The sequence below is a fragment of the Lissotriton vulgaris genome, chromosome 7 (genome assembly GCF_964263255.1).
Source record: "Lissotriton vulgaris chromosome 7, aLisVul1.2, whole genome shotgun sequence".
In the NCBI taxonomy this organism is placed as follows: domain Eukaryota; kingdom Metazoa; phylum Chordata; class Amphibia; order Caudata; family Salamandridae; genus Lissotriton; species Lissotriton vulgaris.
The window spans coordinates 438,165,738-438,183,342 of record NC_141695.1 but is presented as its reverse complement, the minus strand read 5'-3'; positions in this window follow the sequence as shown (position 1 = coordinate 438,183,342).

The window sequence follows — 17,605 nt, the reverse complement described above, 5'->3', positions numbered from 1 at the left end:
ACACAGAGACAGTAGAATATGATTTAAGTTGACAAAATCGAATGTTTTCTACTTGTATCATGTTATCAACTTGGTGTCAGAGTACAAATATAAATATTCTTCTTTAAGATAGAGCATTTATCTTGAGCCAACAATCCGAAATGGGTCTGAGACATGATTGTTCTGTCTTTATGATGCACTTGATTAGTACTGCATTTTAAGCAATATATCATCTAATTGACTGTGTAAATGCCCTAATAATAGTTGTTTCACAAATGAAGGATTACATATGAGAAATGGTCCTTATGATGAATTTGGTTGCTTCATTAGGTGTACTTAGGCTGGTATACCTACAAATCCGATTTACTTTGTTTTGAGTCATATTGACTGTTGATTTGAATTTCACATTGCTGGGAGGTATCACTAGGAAGGGGTTGATACTTTCCCTTACAAAAATTTTTTAACTGTTCTTGTAAGATACAAATAGAGCTTTTGTTAGGTTGTTTAAAACTATGAATTAAGTTAGTTTTTAATATGTTTATAATAACAATTGATTTATTTTTAATATAGGGAGTTGTTTACAGCATAGAAACAAAACATCGTCCTGATGATGGTCTTTTTGATGAAAACAACCAAGACCGAAACGTCGACATCTGATTATCATCTCCTCTAAGGCAGTTGTTTGACGCCACCTCACAACCATGTTTGATTGTTAAATCTGGGTTGTCTGTTTGAATCATTTGGAGTTGATATTTTGGGTTCAGAATTATAGAGAAATTGATTGTCTTTCTTAGTTCATGATCCCTTTTGCTTGAATTGATTTATGTTTGCATCCCTTGTCATTTTTATCAAGTAAAATTTATTTCTGAACAAATTTACCTTCTCTAGCTCTCTTTTTAACCTGCCCTTCCTTGCATCTATGTTGCTTTGTAATTAATTTGATATCTTGTTGATACAATAGGGTGGATTTTGACAAACCACTCGTTAACTAAGAGCCAACGCACTCTAAACAAGTCCCTTGTAGCACTTCATGTTTTGAAATATTAATCGCCCAAGCCTACAAGGGTTTATTGGGTTTCCCCTGTGAGAAAACGTATCAAATAAATAATAGCATGTGCATTCTTTAAAAATGTGCTTTTATTTATGTTATGTTGTCTCATGTGTTTGTGTTTTGTTTATCTTTTGTATGCAAAGCTAGGTAACATAGACTAATGGGTTAATTTTAGTAAAGGGGGTGTGTAACAGAATAAATATCATTTCTTGAATTAATTATTGTCTTGTGTTTCCTTGCATACTAGACTCATGCTAAAAGAGGCCTGTGGCCTATTTCTAAAATGGATGTCCGAAGTTCTGTCAAAAAGTGGGCCTTGCACAGCAACGTTTGAATGTGGAAATATTTTTCTACAATAATTCTTTGAAAGTGGCTCGTAAACAAGGCTGTGTAGAAGCAAAGGGACATTTGATTCAGCTTCCATGGTCAAGGACAGGATGTTCAGCGGCGGAAAGGCTTGGACGGAGGAAATAATTTGCCTAATGTTGCAACTCTCGGGAAGCCTGTGACATGCATTGACTATGAATAATGCCGTTCTTGAAGAAACGTGACTTTTGCTATGAGAGAGTCGTATGACTTCATCGGATGATGTCCTAGACCAATCGTGTTTCGTCTTGCTTGAATATTTGTATTCTTTTAGTTAGTTTTAGATAGGAAAAAGGTATAAATATTGCCTCCTTTCTAAGAGCACTGTTTGTTCGTTCCTGTGCTCCAGAGAGGCTGTTGGGCTTTCGTTTCACGTACGATCCATTGAGACTTTACTTTTTCTAGGGTTTTTTTTCTTAGCTAAGTTAGGGAAATAGGGTTTAAGAAATTTTCCTAGATGTTTGGGCATTTAATCATGCTGGTTTGAATTCGAACTGTCAGTCTAATGTGCCTTTCTAATAAATAATTTTGCTTAATAAAAATTGCTAATAAAAGAGTTTTCGCTTAAAAAATGCATTCTGCTTTATAATAAAGTTAATAAAATAGATTTTGAAATGACAAGCTGGTCTTGTTGTTTTCATTGAGTTACCATTAGTTAATCCATTGCCTATGATACTGACTTAATTAAATGTATTATAATGTGTTTTTGATTAATTAGGTCATATGATTCAGTTGGCCAATTTATGTCTTAGTCATCTATGGGCCTAGTAAAAGATTTATAAATTATGGTGAGTATCGTGGTGTAGAGTTGTACATGTAAGACTGAATTTCTCTTGCCCCATGGATCAAATGCATCGAAAGCAGCACCTACAGCACCAAGGAAATCTGTTGCATAGTAAAATACTTCACCTCTCCACCAGCAAGATCCACCAGCGAACCCCCTCTCAGGACCTCTGCACCCAGCAGTCCCTATTCTACAGCAACACAATCACCAGCGTCTATTAAAACCTCAAGCCTCAACCAAGCCCCCCCACTTTATTGCATTATTTATATTTAGCCAGGTCAAGTGGGTTAGTGGATGAACGCATGCAATGTAGGGGCCTCGATTTGACCTCATGGTCACATGTTTAAATTCTGGCGGGTCTACTCCACCTTTCATCCTTCTGAGGTCAATAAAATGAGTACCATTGAGTTGGGTAAAAATGAATATTGGCACCAGGATTAAGCATGGGCGGAAAATCCGTTTCGCTCGCGGATTTTGCGGATTTTCGGGAAATTCGCAATCCGCGAGATTCGCGAATCTCCCGCAAAATCCGCAAATCCGCGAGCAGTGGATTTTGCTCGCACTGTTCGCGTGAGTTCGCGGCTTCCCAGTACAACTTCGCGCCCCGCGAATAAGTGCAAAATTGCAGAAATACGATCTAATCAAAACTGAAACTACTTACCAGGTTCAAAAGTTCAGGCTCATCATTAGTAGCCATTTCCTGTAGTGCTTGCTGAGGGGCCCCTCCAGAGTTCAGTTGCCAGTTGCAACTATTATGTGACCCTGCTCTGAACCTCAGAATAGTTACACATATGCCACAAAGGTCCTGAATTACAGCTAAGGGAGACAAGCAGGAGCCAGGCTGGCAGTTCAAATCCATTAATCAGCCCCTAATTCATTATTGTCAGTTGGGGCAGGGCAGGTGTTGTAACTAATTTTGCAACAATGAAAGCACTTAGCAAGTGCAAAAGTTCACTAATCAGGAAGCACTAAGGAAGCAGGTGCCAGCTAAAAAAATATTCTGTGACACATTAATCAGCCCCAAATTAATTCAGGTCACTTGAGGCAGGGAAGGTGTGCTTGCGTTGCCACAATAATGTACACTGACTGGACAACCAGAGGGTGCTGTGATGAAACAGAGGGTGGCATGGGTGGGCCAGAGGGTGGCATGAGTAGTCAGAGAGTGGCAGTGGTGACAGAGAGTGGCAGTGATGAAGAAGAGTGTCCCAAACAGGCTGGACACGTAGAAACAACAAGTTCGCGAAACTTGCGACCCGACAGGTAAGTTCGCAAATTGCGAAATTGTAAAAACCCTCGCGAACTGGCAGAAACACGGGCGAACACAAAAAAAAAAAAATCCGCAAATTCGCGGGAATTCGCGGATTTTGCGGATTGCGAGTTCGCAAATCCGCAAAATTCGCGAACGCGAGATCCGCAAAATTCGCCCATGCTTAACCAGGATACACTTCTGGGTGAACGTGCGCTTTACATTACACATGTTATATTGCTTTATTCTATGTTATGAAAGAGGGCCATTGTTGTCACCTATCTGACAGAATCCCCATATAGGATCTTGCCTTGTGACCCATCTTCCATTCTTAAGATGGTCTGTCACAAACAGATGAGGCCCACTCACTTGACACTATTATTTTATCTTCATTATTCTAATGCCTCTCATCAGTTCAGCTCAGCTATCAGTCTCTTGGCAGGTAGACCCCAGAGAGGACAGAACAAGGGCCTCCTGTTAGTGTCAGCGGTTACTGCAGAAGCACCAATCATCTGCTTCAAAACTGGAACAAGTCTTCACATTTTTCACAAGTCCCTTTATATTTTGAGGTACAAAAGGGGGTAGTGATGGAAGGACCATCTGAACCAATCAAACACTCACACCCAGTCAACAGATCTGGGTTTAATTCATCACCGTTCTTTAGCCCACTCTGCCACCTCAGTTCAGACATGGCCATATGCAAATCAGTCTGACCCTGTGCCTCATGGCAACGGTCCAGCCTGAACTGCCAAGCCATGCCTTCCCTGGACCGGAAACAAGCTTCCGAGGACCGGTTTCTGGCATTACAGCTGTCTTCAGCCCGGCTTGCTTGAATCCAGTGGCAAAGTCATCACCACCCCCTTTTGTACCGCTTTGTTCACAATAAGTTGGCAGGGTATGCTCAGGCGTGAGCCCCTTGCTCACTTTGCCACTGGATGAATGAATGTGCCTGTCTGCAATGTAATGTAATGTAACTAGTGCTCATTTAAAACGCTCTGATACCTTTGGGTGAAGATCATGCTATATAAAACTTAGAGGGAAAAAAAAGAAGTTTAAAAGGCACAGAGTGCACGAGGACATGGTGAGCGTAAAGGTGTTCAGTGCATGGAGTGTCCCATGACAGGCTGACCACAGTGGTACATTGCACAGAACATCCTATTCATGGGTAATAATTCCTATTTGTAAAGCGCAAACATATCACCCAATAAAGGTTTCAAGTCGCTGGGGGCCGTCAGGGAGATTAAGTGAGCTAATGCCCAGAGTCACATTATGTTGAGCTGAGCTGCCACTGGCCCATGGATGAAACTGCGCTCTGGAGTCAGCCACTCTGGCCACTGTACCACACCTTTCAATGCAGTGGTGTGTGTTCCATTGAGGGCTTTTGACAGGATGAGTGCAGTGGTATGTTAAGCTGGATGCTCCTAGGGAAGGAATGAGTGAAGATGCCAATAGGCCTCATCTTACAACAGTTGTGGCTACTTCTGTCCATATTATGTTTGTGTTGGTATTCGAGGAGGGTGTTTGGCTCCCGGGCATAGTGTTAACTAGTCTTGCGAAACTCTAAATGTGCAGACACATCATAGTTTTGTAGATGTTTTACAGGAGGGAGATGTGTTTGGCTCTGCTTTTTCTCTGCCCCTCATGGTCTGCTGCTGTCCAGGCTGAAATATGTTCTGTGTGAAATGCTAGTGAAGTCATTGTGTGTATGTAGGGATCAGTTGTAGGAGGAGGAAGAGCAGGAAGATACCAAGCTACTGGTGGGGTTTGAGACATACTTATCATGATCTACTTGGACACTGGAACCCAGATTATTTGTACATCTTTTCTTCTAATACATACTGTTAAAATGTCCAGCTCCATATACCCTTATCCCCCCACCGTCCACCCTGCTTTCTTTTAAATGTGTACTCACCCAGAATCCTTAGAAATGTCCAACTAAAAAAACGTTGGTAAATATCTAAGAACATATTTGTGATCTTAGTGGTCATCGCATCTCGGTGAGCAACATCAGGGGGAAGTGTCTCAGACACAGCGGTTTGCAGGATTTTAACAAATGCACCGTCACAGTTCAACAAGCCACAGGCACCCGGGAACGAGAACCCACAAAGTGTCAGGAGCTGACAGGGCCACTGCATGCCTGCCCTCCCTTGCTCAGTCTTCTTCCCTGGGGCAGTGTTTCTGCAGACTGAACAGAAACCTCTGTGATGATCAAACATTTTTCTCATCATTTCAGTGACATCACAGAAGGATGGTGGAGGGGGAGTAAATTCATAGAATGGGCAGCATTGTGACTTATGTCAGAGGACATTCACTAGATCCTGGGCAGAGGGATCCCCTAGCCACTGCAGAGACCTGTGTGCCTGAAGGTGAAGTCATGTTTACCTGTAGAATAGTGCGGGGAGACTGGATTAGCATCAGTAGGTCATGTGCCTAGTTATCTTGTAGGTGAAGAAAAATGTAGACACAAACATATTGTACTTTGATGGGTAAAGAACAATATGCGGAGATAGTTTCAGTTCATGTCTTCCTATCCATGGCCACGAGTAGTTACAGATTTTCATTTTTTACAGTAATTCTTTACTGAGTTTCCAACATTATAAAAGGGTATTTAATCATGGAGTTCAGGGCCCTGGTGATGATGGTTGTAAGTGTGCGGTCACTTGTGATTGTTAGACTGGAGGACACCATGGGGTGTTAGTTGCACTCCATGCTTTCCTGCCCGTGGATTCAAGCTGTGCTGGCGTCCTCAATCTTGTCCAGCTTCTTCATTAGCAGAGTCTAGCTTCAGTCCTCCGAAGCGCCAGTGGCTCATGGCAAGGTAAGGGTGAAACCTTTCCTGTTTTTACCCTTCTGATTTCTCTTTTTTGAGAGGATTGATTTGGAACTCACAGACATGTTGTGGCGGAGGATTGTCCAAAATCACAATGTCTGTTTTTTGGAAACAATTTTCTTAAGGAACTTGGAAAGATTGAAGCCACATTTACTAATCTAGAAGAAGTACAGAGGGCTAGGAAGATTGTTTTCAGGTGGGTTTTTTCGGTCGGACCTGTAGTAGGAGAGGTCACTTCCCAGGTCGCAGCCAATAGATAACTCAAGCTGTTTTTCAAGGACAACAATCTTATAATAGCGAAACGGGTGTTTGAAGGTTCTGCAGCAGCCACTAGGTTCTACCCTTAGACAGTAACAGTTCAGAGCAAGAAAGAATCATATAAGAGGACACAATTCAGATATTACCACAGATGAATGCACGTTCCACTTTCAATTGTTTCCTTCTAAGTGTAGGAGGCAGGCTGAGCTATCATTTGAAAGTATGAAGAATAACATCAGACCATTGGGTACTGGGGGCTGTGATGGGTTAAAGAGAAGAATTTTGGAAAGACAAGTTCATTTACCACATCAGATAAAATTTTCAAAGTAGAAGACTTTGATTGCAAAATAACAGAGTATGTTAGAGAAAGGGACAATAGAAGAAATTTCTTTTCAGAGGCAGTTTTGTCTGAGCACTTTGCATCAAAGAAAGTAAAGGCATTAAAGTTTCTTGTTTGAGTCCAGTGATGAATTCAATTTTTTTAGTTTATTTGTTTTAATTTTTGTCCAGTGTACAGAAAGCAATATCAGAAAAAAGACAAGTGAATTCAGAGAACCAGGCAAGAACATATAATAGAGAAATTACAATCAAATGCATATAAAGAACCACAGCAGGGATCCAAGAGAATCAATGAGTTACCAACAGCTACAAACTCCTCTTTGGCATCAACACTCGGTCCATGGTTGCTGAAACTCAACCTGACCCAGACTTGGCTTGCAATAATTCAGCCAATCCTCAGTGTGCATCCTCAATTACCTCTGCCCCTTCCTTGTAGTAGTAATTCATCAGCAGGTATTGCCTCAGTAAGTCCTCGGGGCAGGAGATGAGCAGCTCTAATGTCACATAGTTGGCAATTCTGTCATTACAAAATGTTAGGGCAGTGAGGCATCCTTTTATTTTTGGAGTGCATTAAAAATTCTACACCAGAGCAATCCTCCTTTTTAGGTCTTCTCTGAGGCAGTACATGCGCTGTCACTTGCAAGGTATTAGGTTTACTTATAGGGGCTTAAAGCACGCCTTTGCGCACCATTGGTTGGCTTCATCATCCCTTTTATTGTCTTGCTTTTCTTTTGTTGATGAGTCTGGGAGGCCTGGAGAGAAAAGAGAATTGCTCTTTATCAAGGGTTAGGAGATGATTTGAAATATTTACTACCTCAGGTTGTCAATCCCCCAGATGATTGCAATGGACTTATTGAATTAATAATTAAATGAAATTGTTGATTGTTAGAAAGAAAAAGTGATCGAGGTAAATCAGATCAGAAAGTTGTGATAGTCAGAGCAATGGATGAAAGTGAGCCAATGCAGATTGGAGGGATTCGTAGTCCACTTTCCAAAGAGAGAAGATGGAGACGTCGAGGTCAGAAACTTTGTCTCTTGTTGAAAGGTGGGTAATTTTCTTAGAATGTGGTAGGAAAACCAATGATAAGCTTCCAGGTGAGCAGAGTGTAAGGGTCTTTAAAAATGTCAGTACCTCCTTTTTTTTTTTTTTAAAGATTTTTATTTGCATCTCATGGGACAAGTACATAATCATTTAATCAGAAAACACATAATAAATTCACTTATTCCATCAATGGAGAAAGCAAAGCAACCATAATCAATTTTTCCGCAAGGTAAAAAGTATCTCTAAGAAGAGGGCATAACAATAACAAAAGACATAAAGAGAGACAAAGAAAAAGGGAAATATCATGGCATTATCAATCCCCATATCCTTTCCACTTTCAGCTTAGCCTGAATACCCCGTGTTGTAGCCAAAGCAGATTCCATATGATAAATTTCCTTAGCTAGGCTCCTCCATTCCATAACTGTCGGCGGGTTGTGTTGTATCCAAGCCCTTGCTATTACTAATCTCGCACATGCGAGTACGATATTAAGTAAGTCAATGTTAGTTTTATCCCCCCCCCGGAATAACCGACAAGCACGTCTACAGGTGTCAAATCAATAGAGCAAGCTAATTTCGTAGACATAACTTCAGTCACATCATTCCAATATTCACCTAATTGTGGGCAGGAGAAAAACGTGAGTTATATCCGCTGCACTCGTATTGCGCTTTGGGCATTTTGTGCGCTCGTTAAAGGTATTATTGTTTGCCCATCTAAGAATCCTATCTGGTGTATAATATAGTTGACATATAGTTTTGAATAATTGTAGTTTTAAATTGGAGGAGTGTATAGATCAGTGGAGGCTGTTTAGTGAATAAGTAATTAGATTAGGAGCCACAGCAATTCCCAGTTTCCTAGTACATTTTTCTGCAAGTTTGACAGAGTCATCGTTTCTATGGCTGATAAAGATTTTATAGCCTAAACTAATCCATGCTTTATCATTTTCTTTATAAATACAGTCCCACAAATCTGAATCCTGAATTTTCAATAGTCCTAGTTTCCGTACCAGATAGTCTCTTATTTGAAAGTATTTAAAACGGGCTCCCTCCGATATGTTATTACAAGCTTTCAGCTGTTCAAAAGAGCAAAATCCATTGTGATCAAACAGATCTCCCAAGCTTTTAATACCCACTTCTGACCACCTAAGGGCCCATAGATCATGGAATATTTCAGGTAAACCCGGGTTAAACCACAGTGGGGTTTTATGATGAAAGTTAGAAGTCTTGCATTTGACCAAAATGGAACGCCAAATGTTAACAAGATCTCGTATAGTCTTAAATTTAACGCGTTTAAAGTAGTTGGGGTCGTTTATTTTGTAGAGGAACATATTTACATCCTCCCCTAACACAAATTTGTGGATATACATACTTTTATCTGGAATTATTAGGCTTTGGAAACGGGTCAGGAAAGCAGCCAGATAGTAAGCTTTTATATCCGGTAGGCCTAGTCCTCCTTGGATAAATGGAAGTTTAAGGAATGAGACAGCGCGGCGGGCTTTCTTATACCCCCAGATGAAACTGCTAATAATTCCGTCCAATCTATTAAAATACGAATTATTTATCCGTAGAGGAATTGAGCGAAAAAGATATAGATACTTAGGTAGTATTTTCATTTTTAATAAATTAATTCGGCCTATAATACTTAATGGTAGTTTATGCCATTTCTTGAATAATATACCTGTTTCCTTTAATAGAGGCTCGTAGTTTAACGCCAATATTAAATTAACATCTGAAGAAATCTTTACCCCCAGGTATGTAGCCAGATCACATACCCCTTGTAGTGGATTTGATGGTCTGTAGTTCATAACAATTTGAGTCTTAGTACTATTTAATCTATATCTAGATACCGAGCCGAAACCTACTGCTTCTATTAGAATACCCTTTAACGCTTCTTCGACATCAGTGGAGTATATCACTATATTGTCCACATATACAGTTATTTTGAGTGAGTCTGCTCCATTAACAAAAGGAGAAATCTGATCCCTACCTTGTAGTGCGATCAAAAATGGTTCCATTATAAGGGCAAATAATAAAGGGGATAGAGGACACCCTTGTCTGGTCCCCCGTTCAATCGTAAAGGTAGAGGAGCATTTGCCCATATAACAAACTTTACCAGTGGGTTTATCATATAGTGCCTGAATCCAGTTCAAGAATTGACCCTTTATACCAAAACCAAGAAATGTGGCCCATAGAAAGTCCCACCCCACTCGGTCAAATGCCTTTTCTGCATCTAATAATATCATACCGCGTGGGGTTGACTTAATCAGCGCCACATCAAAAGCCATAATAGCCATATTAATATGAGCCGTTGTGTCCCTTTTAGGGATGAAGCCGTGTTGTTGAGGTGATACCATTTGTGCCATTAATGGTGCCAGCCTAGTAGACAGTATTTTTGCGAATATTTTAGCGTCGCTATTTATGAGGGATATAGGTCTATAGGACCCTCTTTCAACAGCTGGTTTGCCTTTTTTTAGGAAAAAAATTATTTGTGTTAAGATCCATGACCTGGGTGCTTGCTCCCCTTTCCCAATAGCCTGAATCACTATAGACAGGAGTGGTATTAATTCCTCTGCGCATGTTTTAAATAGCTCTATAGGAATCGAGTCTTCCCCTGTGGCTTTCCCTGATGCCAGAGAGTTGATGGCTATTCTAATTTCTGTCGGTGTAATGTCCCCAACTAATTGATCAGATTCCTCCGGGTCAATAGGCAAGACTTTATTTAAGTTTAGGTAGTTCTTAATCTTGTCATTATCCACCTCGTTCTCCGGAGTATATAGCTCCTGGTAGTATTGTGCAAACTGGTTTAAAATAGCCTTTGTGTCTTGAAAGATTTGATTATTGGCCCCCTTAATTTCTTTAACGGCCGTCTGTGCTCGATTCTCGGCCACTCTGTATGCTAATATTTTCCCTATCTGTTCCCCACCTTCATATTGGCTTAGTTGGTATTTCTTGATTTTAATTATGCTTTTTTCTCTAAGAACCTTTTTTAAAGCTGATTTTAGATCAACTAATTTGAGACGTAATACCTTCTCGTCATCTCCTTTTATAAGCGCTTCAGATAATAAGTTTTCCATATTAAGTATATCTGTTGTCATTTTCTCATCTTGATTCCTACGTTCCATATTTTGTTGCCATATATACTGCTGGGAAAACCCACGGATGCTGGCTTTACATGTATCCCATACTATCCTTGGTGCTGCAGAGTGAATATTGAATTCTACAAACTCCTTTATATGTTCTTTTAGTTGGCCTAAAAAGATGGTATCTGAAAACAAATATCTAGGGAAAGAAAACACACAGGGAGCTTGTCTTTCCGTTGTTATCTCAAACGTCAGCATAATAGGGTTATGATCAGAATTGACTCTAGGGCAGATTACCATAGTGCCATTTTTAAGGATAAAATCGGAGACCCAGACCATATCTATGCGTGAGCATAGCTTGTGTGCGGCAGAGTAGTACGCGTAGCCTGCTACATTGGGGTATAGATATCTCCAAGCATCCTTGATTAGATGAGTTGCTGCTAGATCTAAAATTGCGGCCCTAGTCTTCCGCATCCTTTGAAAAGATCCCCTTCTGGTTGTATCTAAGTTATAGTCCATAATGCAGTTAAAGTCGCTGAGCATAATGAGTTCCCCTTCCCACCCAAACAGTTCCAAATTAATTTGATCAATAATCCGGGGTTCGTCCACATTAGAAGCATAAACGCCACAGATAGTAAACTTAAAGCCTTCAATTATTACTTGTGCCATCGCCCATCTCCCAGCTTTATCAGTCAAAGACTTATTTACCTCTACTCTAAGTTGTTTATGTCTTAGAATTGCAGCACTCCGGATAGAAACATTAAAGATCAGTACCTCCTATGTTAAAAATTCAATAAAACATTTTAATTTGCCTGTACAGGTGGAATGGATGTCTAAAAATAAAGTGTCTATTGACAAATTGATTCTGGGGCAACAGGAACTTCATGGATATTCCCATCATAGAGATTAGTACCATAAATGGCAGGGAAAGTTCGTCAGGCGTGTTAAAGCACAGACTTTTCAGTTAACCATGAAGACTGACAGTGGACATAGAGAAATGGTTCAGTTTGATTTAAATTGCTGCACTTCACTTTAGAGGAGTAATTCTTGTCGTTGTTTTGGTGTCTTGCTTTACGCTCCTAAATAAGAGGACTCCAGCACTACCCAGCTGAGGCACTCCCAAATAAAGCAATAAAACACTTGGAAAGGGCACCACCCTTACCAAACTACACACATCAAGAAACAATTTTCAGAATAAAGCGTGTGGTTTTATTAGTTCAACACTCTCTAACAAATATGCTTTCCCAGATGTCAAATGAACACAACATGCACATGTAAATATACTTATATATGTATGTGTAAGCAAATAAGATAAAACACAAGAAGATAATTATTGTAACACACATGCAGTTGATAAACACTTACAAGTCCGATAATAATGAAACATTCAAAGGTGAAATGCAAATAAATAGAACACAAACAAATAATAATGAAGCATAATATAAGCACATTATAATGAGGGAATACTCATAAATCAAAAGCAAGAGAGCAAATATAATAATAACGGACGTCCAATGCAAGAAACAAGCACTTTAAAATGCAAGTAATCAAATTCAAGAAATAAGCACTGTTAAATGAACGACTCAATTATAAAGAGCATGTATACACAGAATGGAAACATATAAAATATATACACAGAATACATTAGATAATGCCACTGAACAAGAAACAATTAATAAAAATACTTCACAGGCTGGTCACTCAGCACACAGACAAAAACACATATCTCAATATCAATGATCAGCTAAAATACCTCACCGGCTGCCATATCGTCATCTTAGCCCACACAAGACTGGGGATCCCAAATTTCAGTACCAAGGTCAAGAGACTCCCCAATCAGAAAATGCAGCACTAAGCAGATGCGCCCACCTCTCAGGAGGAATCCGGCTTCCAAGCCAAGAAACCCCAGTTTTATAATAATCTTTATGCATGAGGAGTTTTCTATAAGACATCCTCTACAGCAAGGAAACTTACTGGTGCTAGCAAGTCTCCATGCAAGCATTCCAAGGAAAAGGAGTTCTCTTGTATTCTCTCGATATTTCCCAGCCCCTTATCTTAGTGAAGCTTGCGAAAGTAGAAAACATCTCTGAAATTAAAGAAAACACCCTCAAAGAGGAACACAATCTTGAACATAAATAACATAAATAACTGTGAGTAACCTGGGGACCTGCTTGTGTGTGTGTGTGTGCAGAACTCAAGCCAGGCAGAGTCAGAATTCAAGATGGAGTTTAGGGCACATTAAAGGCTGTAGGTAAAACTCCATTTTACAATGTACAACCCAATGCACATTTGCGCACCACTGCCTACAGCACTATACTCTCAGACACAGAAATATATTCCACACATTTCTCTCTCAGATGCTTTCAAACGCAGATCCCACACGTTCTGTTCCTGGCAAGGCTGAAAAAAGCAAACACACCCACTCTGGAGCTACAAAGAGATATGAAATGAAATCCCAAGTCAAAAATGCAAGTGCACAAGAAATAATGTCATACATTCAAGATAGAGTGAATTAAAACACATAAAGTCAATTAAAACAATTGTAGTAAAAGATCATCACCTGGTCCCAATACATGCATGTAGCAATACAGTTGGTCATGTAAACATAACCCAAGTATTGATTGGATGGCGAGAAAACAGATTTTAAGTGTCATTTTTTCCTTCAGCATTGTCCGCAAAAAGTAGAATCTCATGAAAAAGCTTTTTTTTGCATTACATCATACATGTAATGTTACATAATGATGATATCAACAACCTTTCTGAAAACAATCTGCCTTTAATCTCTTTAAAGAACCATAATCATCAATATGTAATGTCCCATGATCGGCAGTGGCTGCCACATAACCTGCTGCTGACGTCTGCTGCATCACTCACCCGACTCCACCCTGCTCGCTCTGGCTCCCGTCTGACATCACATGCCAGACTTCCGAGGCCGATGGCGACTCAGACGGGGCTGATCATGAACTGGAGCCCTGGAAGGTATTGCCGAAGTTGAAGCGGCAGATGTATTGAGATCACTTTCCGACACTGGGTCATGGTCTAGCTAACGGCACAGCCCCTTTTACTGAAATGATATAGCCCTCAGGATTAAGATCACAAACGATTGTCTGTTCAGCAGAGAGAAGCTGTGAGGTAGGTGCGGCTGCACTCTAGGGGCCAAGGAAGATTGTACAGGCGTGGACCATTTGTTATTTTCTCACTCTACTCCGAATTTATGTGGCCCACTGTAATGCGCCAGCAGCGCCCCAAGCCCACCACTCTGGCACTCATGAAGCAGCGAAAAAATGCCTCACAGAGTCCTGTAGCCGGATGGCGTGAGAAGCAGTTGGAGAATCTTACTGGCTCTGGTATCTCCCCATCAAAATCTGAGCAGATGGCTGAAGTAACGGAATACTGCGAGCCGCGTTATTGCAGACCCTAAGTAATGAGTAAGGGGAGGTAGAGGAAATTGATGAGTCGCTATCAATTTATAGGGGGTTTGAGAGCTCAGCAGCCTCACTAGCTCAGCTGGGGCCAATGTCGTTTACTGGAAACGAGGAACACGCTGGAGGGGGAGAAATGGAGCCTACAGCAAAAGCCAAAAACTTTCCACCATTCCAGAAACATTTCCATAAGACTTCCAACGCAAAGGATTGCACCAATGTCACTCCAGAACACGTATTAGGTGAAATGATAAGAGTCTCTATTAAGCATGGGCGAATTTTGCGAATCTCGCGTTCTCGAATTTTGCGGATTTGCGAACTCGCAATCCGCAAAAATCCGCGAATTCTCATGAATTTGCGGATTTTTTTTTTTGTGTGTTCGCGCGGGTTTCTGCCAGTTCGCGAGGGTTTTGTACAATTTCGCAAACGCGAACTTACCTGTCGGGTCGCAAGTTTTGCGAACTTGTTGTTTCTACGTGTCCAGCCTGTTTGGGACACTCTTCTTCATTACTGCCACCCTCTTTCACCACTGCCACTCTCTGACTACTCATGCCACCCTCTGGCCCACCCATGCCACCCTCTGTTTCATCACAGCACCCTCTGGTTGTCCAGTGTACATTATTGTGGCAAAGCAAAGCACACCTTCCCTGCCTCAAGTGACCTGAATTAATTTGGGGCTGATTAATGTGTCACAGAATATTTTTTTAGCTGGCACCTGCTTCCTTAGTGCTTCCTGATTAGTGATCTTTTGCACTTGCTAAGTGCTTTCATTGTTGCAAAATTAGTTACAACACCTGCCCTGCCCCAACTGACAATAATGAATTAGGGGCTGATTAATGTGTCACTGTTGGATTTGAACTTCCAGCCTGGCTCCTGCTTGTCTCCCTTAGCTGTAATTCAGGACCTTTGTGGCATATGTGTAACTATTCTGAGGGTCAGATCAGGGTCACATAATAGTTGCAAGTAGGCAACTGAACTCTGGAGGGGCCCCTCAGGAAGCACTACAGGAAATGGCTACTAATGATGAGCTTGAACTTTTGAACCTTGTAAGTAGTTTCAGTTTTGCTAAAATCGTATTTCTGCAATTTAGCGCTTATTCGCGGGGCGCGAAGTTGAACTGGGAAGCCGCGAACTCACGCGAACAGTGCGAGCAAGCCATAAAATCCGCTGCCCGCGGATTTGCGGATTTTGCGGGAAATTCGCGAATCTCGCGGATTGCGAATTTACCGAAAATCCGCAAAATCCGCGAGCGGAACGGATTTTCCGCCCATACTTAGTCTCTATGGGGGTATCTTCAAGTTTCATGACATTGGGGGATTCAGTGGTGCCATCAGGAATTCCAGAGAGCAGCTTCAGAGAGGTGGCTGAGGGATCGAGTTCCATCATCAGTGATCCTTCACCACAGGCCGCAGGATATCTACACGATTCTCAAATGGAGGCACAGGGCTGGCCACAAGAATCTTTCATTAAAGGTCATAGTCCAATTCAGGAATCATTACCAGAGCCCGTAAAATTGGCATTCAATATTATTCTGGCTAAACTACGATGACTAAAGGTGCAACAAGCCCCGGACACTGCGATGCTCAACCAAAGGTTGTCCAAGATTGAAGATAACTTAATGGCCTTACCAAAGCGAAATCAAGCAGTTGAACAAAGAATATCAGATATTGAAGACAAATTAGTTCAAGTGAAGACCCGTATCTCACTAGAGCTAAATATAATTGTTGAACTGGAGTTGAAACTTGAGAATATTGAGAATCATTCAAGAAGCTCAAATTTAAGATTCACTGGAATTTCTGAAGGAAGCGAGTCACAGGGTGAAATAAATTCTGTCCCACAACTCATGGATATGTAAATCAAGAAACGTATTCTATCTTCAGCTCCAGAGTAATTGATGATTATGCGAGCACAGAGTATCCTTTCACCAGTATCCAAATGCTAAAAATCCACAAACTATCTTGGTCAATATTTCGGACTTCCGGATTAAAGAGCAAGTACTCTCTGGAGTTATCCAGCAGAAATCTTTTACTATCTTGGATTATGCGACTTTGAAGGTTTTCTCAGATCTATCGGTGGCTTTTGTAAGGCTTAGGAAAGCCTTTGAAAAGTAGGCATATGAGTTCAGGCAGGTGAATGCCCAGGCCTCAGTAGTCCAATGTACTAGGCTAAAGGTGCAATGGAAAGGACAATTCAAGCAGTTTGCATCTATCACAGAGGCACAAACTTTTTTAGAGATAATTAAAAGCTGAAGATATTTTTAAAACATGGAAGAGACGAGCAACTGGGGTCAGGAGGAGCCGGGTTAGGTGGGCACAGGATGCAAATCCATGGCATCCTTAGAGGTGGGTTCTTCTCGAGGCTGAAAGGAAGGGAAGTTCCCGCAGCGTAGAAGGGAAGGGGGCAGGGTGGGTAAGAGGGGGTTGCAGAGAAAAACAGCATTTATTTTTCATTTGTGTATGCTCAGATAATTGCCTCACTTTGCAAAGATTAGAATATATTGTAACAAGAAATGTATATTCTTAAATTAATCTAGTGTAACGTTAATGACCTGGCCAATCATAAAAAAGCAGCGCTCATGGTTAGTTGGTTATCATCATTTTCGCCCCAGGTGGTATTTATCCAGGAAACCCATTTTAAGACAAATTCACCTAGAATACCCTTGCCAAACCATTCTACTCAAGCGTATTTCACATCTGCAAATATGAATTGTGAGGTACAACAAATCAGCCGAGATCCCCAAGGTTGATGGAGATGGTTACAGGTTAATGTAGAGGGGTCAGTGATTAATTTTTTTAACTATTATGATCCCATATTTGAGAACGATCAAGCCATACAGCAAATCTACGATATATTAATTTTTTCTGAATGATCTATAAAATTGGGAGGGGATTTTAACTATATTAAAAATATCCACCTCAACACTTCAAATAAATCTAAAAGGCAATTAAAGCGCAATAAATCTAAGCTCAATAACAAGTTGAAACAGGATATGGCACTTGCAGATCCATGGCAGCAAGCTGATTCAGGCCATCTACAATATCACCTGTGATGCTGGCCACATTACCCCACTGTGCTGGGGCGCACACACGCCCCCGTACTCATGACCACACCCGTTTTCATAGAACGCTCGCACAGCAGGGTAATTAGCCCAGCATGCGAGCGTTCTAACGGTTATGACGAGCTCAGGTCGTCATGAGCAAACGAGAACCGT